Source organism: Lolium perenne, chromosome 7, assembly GCF_019359855.2.
Source record: "Lolium perenne isolate Kyuss_39 chromosome 7, Kyuss_2.0, whole genome shotgun sequence".
NCBI lineage: Eukaryota > Viridiplantae > Streptophyta > Magnoliopsida > Poales > Poaceae > Lolium > Lolium perenne.
In genome coordinates, this window is record NC_067250.2 from 140553446 (window position 1) to 140563535 (window position 10090).

Sequence of the window (10090 nt, forward strand, 5' to 3'; positions counted from 1 at the left end):
CGGTATCAACTACACGTAGTACGATCCCGTTACCGGCAAGTACTCTTTACTCGTTCTGTGATATGACATTCCTGTGATCTAGTCACGTGCTGCAAAACTGTGTCAATGTGATACCACAAAGAGGGCCCAAAGTATATCTCTCCATCATCAGGGTGGATAAATCTCACTCTTGATCCATGAGCCTCAACTAATACTTTCATAGTACCCAAATCAACCTTTATAGTCACCCCATTACGGCGTGACGTTTGATTTCATCATAGTATTCTTCCGGTGTAAGTGATTGACATGATCTCATGGTCTAAAGAATATAGCTACTTCATATGTGTTATATATAGGAATGTAAACTTAATGACTTGATTGTATTTATATACATACTTGGGTGTGTGTTTGTCACATTATTCTTTTATCGATGTGACCCTGTTATTAACAATATCCAATGCTCATGATCAGGAAACATTGATCATCAGTTAATCAATGAGCTAGTTAAAAGAGGCTTTACTAGGAACTCTTATTTGTTTATTAGACACACATGGAACATTTTTGGTTAATAAAATTCTAGCATGAAAAATAAACATATATCATAAATATGGAATACTATAACAACCACTTTATTATTGCCTCTCGAGCATATTCCTTTTAGTATCGCACTTGCACTAGAGTCAACAATGTATTTTAAAACATTGGCAAAATCGAACACCCATGGCCTTCTAGTGATGATCATGTTTTGCTTGTGGGAGAGGTTTTAGTCAGTGGGTCTGTAAGATCAGATCCGTATGTATTTGCTACTCACTTGCATCTCTACGCAACACTCAACTCGAATGCGTTAGTGTGACATTGTATAAGTTTGGTATTTTGGTGAGACCTCAATTCCTCCGTGTGAAATTATGTTGCCAACATTGCTGTATAATGTAGTTTCATAATATTGACACATTTGGAACTGCACCAAGTTACTTTAAAGAACTTTTAACTCGAACACCTTCGAAAGGTTGTTATCAAAATATCGATATACTCAACCTTTCATTTGTAGAATTTGTCACAATGTTCAAACTTTAGAACTCATCTAAATCCAGCATGGATTACTCTAGCACACTGTGCCACATTGATATTGAAATTTATTTGTATATGTGACAACACTAATACTGGTGTAACACAATACACCGATTCTATTTTGTTACTATCATATACAACACATATCCTTAGTTCTTCAAAAGCACTCAAGGATTTTCTTACCTATTATCCAGTGAACATCACATGATTCACTGTGGTATATGATCATAACACCTTAGAGCACATGACATATGATTATGTACATATCATGATGTTTCATGATCTAAAATCTATCACATCTTTTACTCATCAAGTGTTAAACACACTCAAGTCTTGCTAAACTCCATACAACAAGAACTCTTTCTTGATGTTTCCATATTGAAGTACTTCAATATCTCTTTTATGTACTTTGATTTAACCTAATTAGGTGTCTCAATTTATCTCCATAGATCTTGATACTTGACAAGGTTTTAGTCCAAGTCCTTTCACTTGAAAACCAATTTTCCAATGAAACTTTAATTGTGCCTAGTAAAGGTAGATAGATTATAATCAACTATATGAAGGGATTTGGTGCCCAAGAGTCAATAATAAAAGAATATTTATTATAACCAATCCATGTTCATGATAATATTTATATACCATGCTTATTGTCTAGAAACATAATACATGTGTGGAATATGAACACAATGTGTCCCTAGTATGCCTATGTACTAGTTCGTGAAATAAGTGTTGGTTATTGGTTTCCATAGCCATGGACATAGGGTCACTTATTAGCGAGGACATAGTATTAAGGACAATAATTTATTCCTTTGGCATGAAATAAGTGTTGGTTATTGGTTATTGGTTTCCATAGCCATGGACATAGTATTAAGGTCACCTAATCAAAGCGCAACAATTTATCGTGTCACATAGTTCTAATTGCGAAGCTTTCCTGTTGTCATCTATATTATTCCTTTGACTACGAGATTATATAACTCCTGGGTATTGGAAGAATGCATATCTTGTGGCAAACGTCACTTTGTAATTGGATGATTATAAAGCTATCTCGCATGTGTTTCATAAGATGCTTGTTGGGTTGTATGTTATCAAGAGTGGGATTTATCCATCCAAGTAACGCAAAGATATTCTCTAGGACCTCTCGGTAATACACACTCAATCTCTTGCAAGCCCATGACTAGGTCACATGAGGGTGCGCTATTACGACGAGAAAAGAGTACTTACCGGTAACGAGATAAGAACAAGGTATGAAGGTACCAACGGTCAAATCTCGAGTAACTAAGATATCGTAGGACATGTGAATTATATATGAATGACATAAGTGGTTCACTCGATAAGATCACCGCTGAAAATGTGGGGCTTAATATGGATCTCCAGATCACTCTATTAACCATTGGCTAGGGACATAGTCATGTCCGCATAATCGCAAACCCGTAGGGTCACACACTTAAGGTTCAGTGCTGTTAGGGATATATAGATATCAAGAGCAGTATTTTTGGTGTCCCGAATGGATTCGGGGATATCACGGATGGATTCGGAAGGGCGAAAAACCTATAGGAACATATATGGGAAATATCGGAATGGTCCGGAAAGTTCTGGATTTTTCGGTTGTACTGTAAAGTTCCGGAAGGGGGGAACCCACCTAGCCTAGGGCCAGGTGGGCCCCACCCTGTGCCAACTGGACCGGCCGGCTGGCTAGCCGCCATGGACGAGTGGGAGAGGGAAAGTCCTCCCTCCACTCGGTTTGGAAGTGGGAGGGAGCAGATTTCGTTTTCCTATTCCAATTCACTTGGTGATTTTCTTATTTGGTTCCAATATAAGTTTGACAAGGTTTGACCGAGAGTCCAATTAGGATTCAGAGATCTTAAGGCCTCTCGGGTCCGAGCCTTTATATACGGAGCCCCGGGGCTGCCACAACATCACAAGTCCACAAGAGCCACACAACCCCGAGCTCCCCACGCCTAGTGCCCCTGTCGCCGGCCGCCGCCCATCGCCATCCTCCTCGTCGCCATGTGCCGTCGCCCATCGCCGTCCTCCTCGTCGCCCGTCCTCGTCGGGGTCCTCCTCCGTCCTTTGTCGTTTACCTTCGTTGTTCCTCCGACCTCCACCGGTGATCGCCGGAATCTTGCCAGAATCCTAATTCCGGTGAACTCCGAAAAGATAGTCCAGGCAAAGCCCTGCCGGATTTGCACCAAGTTCGTCATCACGCTGTTGTGACGCCAGAGCGATCTCTCTACGTCGACTTCAACTTGTTGGAACAAGAAGCAGCGAACATCTTCAAGTCGTACGTGTGCATCACCTTGGAGCCGCCGCACAAGCGACATAGTTGATCGAGTTGGATCGCCAATATTGAATGGATCGTGATCGCCTACATCGACACCAACTGTTAAGCATCCGCACCCGATTTGCAACGGTATGCAAATAAATTTATCACATTGTTACATGGTACTACATCGTTACATGCATCTTCTAGATTAGATCTTGGTGGTTTATTCGTTGTTGCGTAGGATTTTTTTTGTTTCCTATGCTAAGAATTCCTACATTATATGTCATCCACATAAAGTATTAGGAAAATGTCTTATCGCTCCCACTTAATTTCTTGTAAATGCAAGTGTCTTCTATGTTCCCGATAAAATCAAAACTCTTTGATCATTTTCCATCTCCATGATGTTTACTTTTTCTATCGAAGTTTGCATACCGCAATCTAGCATTCTCGGATTTGACAAAAATCGTGGTTGTATCTTGCATACATCCTCGATTTACACTCATTTAGTTTGCTATCCAATTGCGATATCTGAAATATGCAGTGATTGCTGGAATAATCCATATAGACTTTTGGCATCTCTATGGAAGATTTCAATCTTATCATAGTCAACGCCTTGAGTATTTGTTGTAAACAGTTTTTTGACAAGTCAGTTTAAGTCTATTGACTTTCGTCCTCAAATATTTTATTTGATTACATATTTAACCAAATCTAGAAGGTTCAATAGATAATTCAATCTCCGGGGCTGCAACACCTTGTACAAGAGCCATGAGGGTCGTGGCCATCTCCAGAACGGCTTCCGGTGCTGCACTATTCTGCTCATTTTGCTTAGGTTCGATAACCTCATCAAATTCTATTGTCCTCCCACTCAAACTTTTGCGAGAAAACTCCTCGAAAAATAATCCACTCTTGTGCAAACCAATTTGCCATTGGCTTTATAGTGGAAGGAATACCTAGTTAAGTCCATAGGATAACCAACACAGACAATCATCTGATTTTGGTTGTAAACATGTTTACTTATGCATTGCATACCAAAACTTAAGAAAAGACGATTTGGGTTTCACCCCATGCCATAACTCATATGAACGTCATTTCAAAATGGATCATGATGACGCTCTATTTAGTGTAAAGCGGTAGTCTCTAAAGCATAGTTCTTCAAAAATGTAATAGTAGTTTATTTATTTTACATCATTGATCTCACCATATCTAAACATGTTCGCTCAAATATTCTCCTCTATGATACTAATAATAGATTCTTAATTTTGTTGTTACAGATGATTTCTGCAACATGCTGAAATTCTTCGAATTTATTCAAACATTTCAAACTTCTTTCTCACCAAAGTAGGTACATCTGCATACATCTGCTTAAATTCACCGATGGAAGTTTTATGAAGTATAAGAATCTACCGCACACGATTACACTTGATGGATCACATACATCAGAATGTATAATTTCTACTAAGTGAATCGTTCCTTCAACTTTTGGCTTATGAACGGATTTAAGTCATTTTCTCTTTTAGGAAAGGTTTGGAAGCGTCAAATGATTCAAAAATCAAGTGACTTTGAAAGTCCATTTTCATGGAGTTTCTTCATGTGTTATTTGTAATGTGACCTAAACGGCGGTTCCAAGCAAAAGTGGACTTCAAATAATTGACCTTGCGTTGTTTAGCATCTATGTTATGGATGCGTATTTCACCAACATGATTTCCAATAACTGATCCATCTTTTATGAATATGTTCATAATTCAAACAACCATTTTCTTTCATAAGACCAGAACAAAACAACAATTTATTAAGTTCCTTAAAATAAATCTTGATGGCTAGGTAGAGCCGACGACGAACATAATAACTCTTTATTTCATTCTCGACACGCATCATGCCACACTCCTTTCTCACTTAGGCCATTGTATTCTTGTCTTTTGTTGAGTTGTATGAAACTTCATAACAATTAACCTGGTACATATACCCAAGAACTACATTGTGTGACCAATCAAAGAATTACATTCATTACATGTATATCGTTTATATACACTCGAGCTAGATTTTTTAGTCCTTTATTTCTACCAAATACTTTTGAAGTTCCTCTTTCTTCAGAAGAAATTCTTAAGTCAAAACATGGTGTCAACAGTTTTGGCACATATTCCTAGGCATGTTTAGTCAAGTACTAGTACCCTCAGAATTGCACTTTGAAGTTGATCATCATATGCCATATTTTCTTCCAGATTTCACTATTAGGAATCTTTTAGTGTGATGAATAGATCATTCACACTTGTTATCCATCCCATCATTCATGATGAAGCTATCATAGCTCAATCGGATTAGATATGTGATTATTATTAATGTCTAACTATTTGGAGGATCGGGACGCCTATCATCTTTCAACCTTTATAAACACTCATACAATTAGGAGTTCTTGTAGTTTCACTAATTATATTCCATCATCTTGTAACAAAACAAAGTCTTATAGATATCTCATACCTTTCTATTTATTGAAAACAAACTTTTCAATTCCTTACATCGCCTTGTTTCTCAAACAAATTTGAGAACATAGGTTTTAAGGAGACATGTATGATATTTGATTTTAATTGAAATCATTGCTCTCTAGATTTCGAATCACGTGGAGCAATCGGAGGTATACAAAAGTTTGGAATATGAATTTTTTCTTTTGTTGACTTTCTTTAACAATACAATACAAGTCCGTAGCGTGATTATTAGTTTTAACAGTTTTCAATCTCAACTAACAAGTCTAGTGCATAGGTAGACTAACGGATGTCATTTCTACAACGATTCATATGCATATACAATCAAAACTACATTCATAATGGATTGAGTTCAACTTTAATTCGAAATTACTAAGAGAACTCCCACTCAAAAATAACATCCCTCTTGTCATTTTTAGTGACTACACGAACCAAATTTACTAAACCGATCATCACGTGAGTCGGTGTAGTTTGAAAGGCAAACATCAATATGTTCATCATATCATCCATATGACTCATGATTTACCTTTCGATTTGTGTTCCGAGGTTATGTCTGTACATGCTAGGCTCGCCAAGTAGAACCATAGTATTCACGTGTGTAAATCTAATTTACACCAATTGTATGCGAACGTAGAGTCTATCACACCCGATTATCACGTGGTGTTTCGAAATGACAATTTTTTTAATGGTGCATACAAGTAAGAACACATTATTATCTTGATATTAACTTGGAGGGATCATCTTATAATGCTAACACCACGATCTTATCTAAGCAAATTAATATGCAAAAAGAGATTATCATCACATGGATGGATAATGTGATATGATATGGTCATTCTCGCATTTCGATCTCCATCTTGTGTGTCATGGTATGATCTCCATCATTCCACTAGCGTGGCACCAAGGTCCATGGTGCCTCCACCTTGATTGTCTTCCACCATTACAATATATCACATGGATATATATTTAGCACGCATGCCATAAAAGAAAACGACAACCATAAGGCTTCTGCCAGTTTTTCTCGGTTTACAATAAATATCATTTCATACAACAAATTTGTAACACTGACCATATCACATCACATAAAAACAAGTTAGACGCTTCTAATTTATCTTTGCATATTTTACGTGGTTTAGGGCTTTCGAAGATAGAACCGTTCATACCTACGAACGCGAAACTAAAACGGTGATAAACAAGTTATCAAGCAACCCCTTTATGAATTATATCTGAGATATATTAGTAGAGACATACACCCGCAAGACCACACTTATGCAAAACAAGTTGCATGTCAAGCGTAGAACGAGTCTCATGTACACATATGTGTAAAGTTAGTTCATGTCACTTCATTCCACTATGCCACTAAGATATAAAGCACACATAGAGGAAGCAATAAGATGATCATCAATTCCCACATTCATATGTGTTCTAACCGTGCAAAGCATCTACGCATAGACACTGCTCTGATACCACTAGTGGCTTCGTTGCATAGAAAACAAAATATTTCCTACGATTGCAACTACAAATGCACCAAGATCATATCTACGAGATGCAAGTAACAGATAAACCATGGCTAAGATTAACTCACCCTTGAAGACACAAAACATTAACGAGAACAGTTCTCATGGTTGGCATAGAGGACCACTTGCCGATCTCAAGATCGTGATGAAGACTAGCACTGCAAATGGGCAACGCTTCCATACTTGGTCACACGTACGGCTTGACGACGACATCCTAACCCTCGTTCCAGCGGGGCAGCAAAAGTAGAGGATCCATCGGGACACTCTAACAACACTACGACATGGTGATGTTGGTGGAGAAACTATTTGAGCAGGGCTTCGCCCATAGCTTAGATGGTGGATCAGCGGGAAGAGGGAGAAGATACCAACCAAGGGGCCAAGAGATAAGCAAGCTAGGAAGAGGTGGTCTGCCCATGTATATATAGGAGGAGGGGGGGGGGGGGGGCACCGGACCCTAGTGGGTGCCCCACCTCTTCCCTCATTATGTGGTGGACACTCAACTCACCCACTCAAAAACTCCCAATAATTGATATAAAACTCCACTAAAAATGAAATATTTTTTAAAATTCTTTTACTTAATAGTATTTGTTAATTATTTTAATTAGCAAACATTAACATTCAGACCCTTGAACTATTCTGATATCCCGAGACAATTCTAGTGATTCTCGAACCCTTAAACTAGGTATCTACTCAAAAGCGTCGATGAACCTTAAGTGTGTCACCCTACGGTTAGCGAATAATGTGGACATGATCGAGACACATCTTCGATCATTAATCATCAGCAGGATATAGAGATCCATAATGACCCTCACTCATTCAACGATGAAACTTGTGATCACGTGGACCATAAACAGTGTAACCAATTCCCCTTATCTTGAACCCGATCATCATCAACTATACCTAGTTCGATCACCGACAAGTACACTTTACTTCCGTGATATGACATTCCCGTGACCTAGTCACGTGCTTGCAAGCGGTGTCAATATGATATCACTGAGAGGCCAATAGTATATCTCTTCATCGTCAGGACGGATAAATCCCACTCTTAATCCATGAGCCTCAACTAATATTTTCATAGTATCCAAATCCACCTTTATAGTCATCGGGTGTGACTTTGATTTCATCAAAGTACTATTCTGGTGTTGATGATTGAAATGATCTCATGCTATAAGGAATATAGCTACTTTGTATATGTTTGATACGAAAGAAGCCTGGTGACCGGGTGTATACGTGAACACGCATCCAATGATCGACACGTTTCTAACGGCGTGACTCGTCCGTGAAGTGATAACACAGCAGCTGATCTCCTTAAAAAAGGTTAAAGCACAACCTTATCCTCTGACCTGCTCCACCTCCCCTACATCTCCGCCCCCTGCCCCGTCCTCCACTACATCGCCGTCGACAGGAGCTCGAGGGGCAGCCAAGGTCGGGGGTCCTCCTGCCGTGCCCTCCGCCTGTTCCCCGAACACCCCGCAGAAATCCCTCGATTTGTCCCGCAGAAATCCTAATAGAATCGGTGGTGCGGTCGTTTCTTCACCCAGGTGGCCATCGCGTCCCTTCGATGGGGGGCTGGGTGTGGAAGTCCTCCGTGCGGTCGCCGGAAGCCCATCACCGCGCGCGCGACTCGCGGTCGGGTCGGCCGTCGCCATCACGTATCGGACGGGAAGCGGGGTGCTCTCGATGGCCGCCAGCGAGAACCTCACGGTTAGCAGGTAGCTCCCCACGGCCCATGGCCCATGCCCCGCAGCGAAAGCACCCCTGCTTGTTGAACCTACGGCGTGCTCGCCTCCGCTCGGCTGTGACAAGCCTCGACAGCGGCGGCAGCGATAGCCCGAGGCTGATGCTCCGTCTTGAGTCCACATAAGCATGGACTCGTCGCATCTCTATGGACATGGAGAACTGGAGATCCCCTAGCCGCTGCATACTGTGGAGCACATCTGTCGCCGGCGCGGCTCAGCTAGCCTGGTGACCTGACTGCACGAGGGGGTTTGTGTGGCTGCCGGCGGCGGAGCAACGATGGATGTTGAGGGTGCCGTCCGGGCAAGGTCAACGCTCTAAAGCTGCAATCCATGCCCCTTTCCGGCCGCACAAAAAAATTATTAGCGCTAGAGACTTCGTTTATTACTAGCACATGTACTAATTAGCTAGTACGGAGTACTATATTGCTAGTGGTTCATATCGGCCAGGGTAGCTGCGATGAGGTGCAGCCCTGAAGAGATGATCCACACCAGTACAACACTAGCACAGCTGCACGGGAAGGTTCAGGAAAAAGACAGTGCAGTTGATGGATGCTTTTGGATTGGAGTAGTTTGTTTGCCCTGCCTCGTGAGAAAAGTGGACAGCAGCCCCAGAAAAAATAGATCTAATGCCGTTTGGCTCCGTTTGTGAGGCGAGCATCTTAAAGCAAATCCAACGGTAATGGATGCATGCTCATGTATACACCCGGTCACCAAATCCACTCTCATGTTTGATATAACAATGTAAATTTAATGACTTGATCGTATTGCTGTATCTACTTAGGTGTGTGTTCATCATATCATTCTTCTAATGGCGTGACCCCGTTATTAACAACATCCAATATTCATGATCATGAAACCTTGATCATATGTTAATCAACGAGCTAGTCAAATGAGAGGCTTTAGTAGGAACTCTAGTTTGTTTATTAGACACACATATACGAATGTTTTCGATTAATACAATTCTAGTATGAAAAATAAACATCTACCATAAATATAGAATTACACAATAACCACTTTATAATTGCCGCTCAGGCATATTCCTCTGAT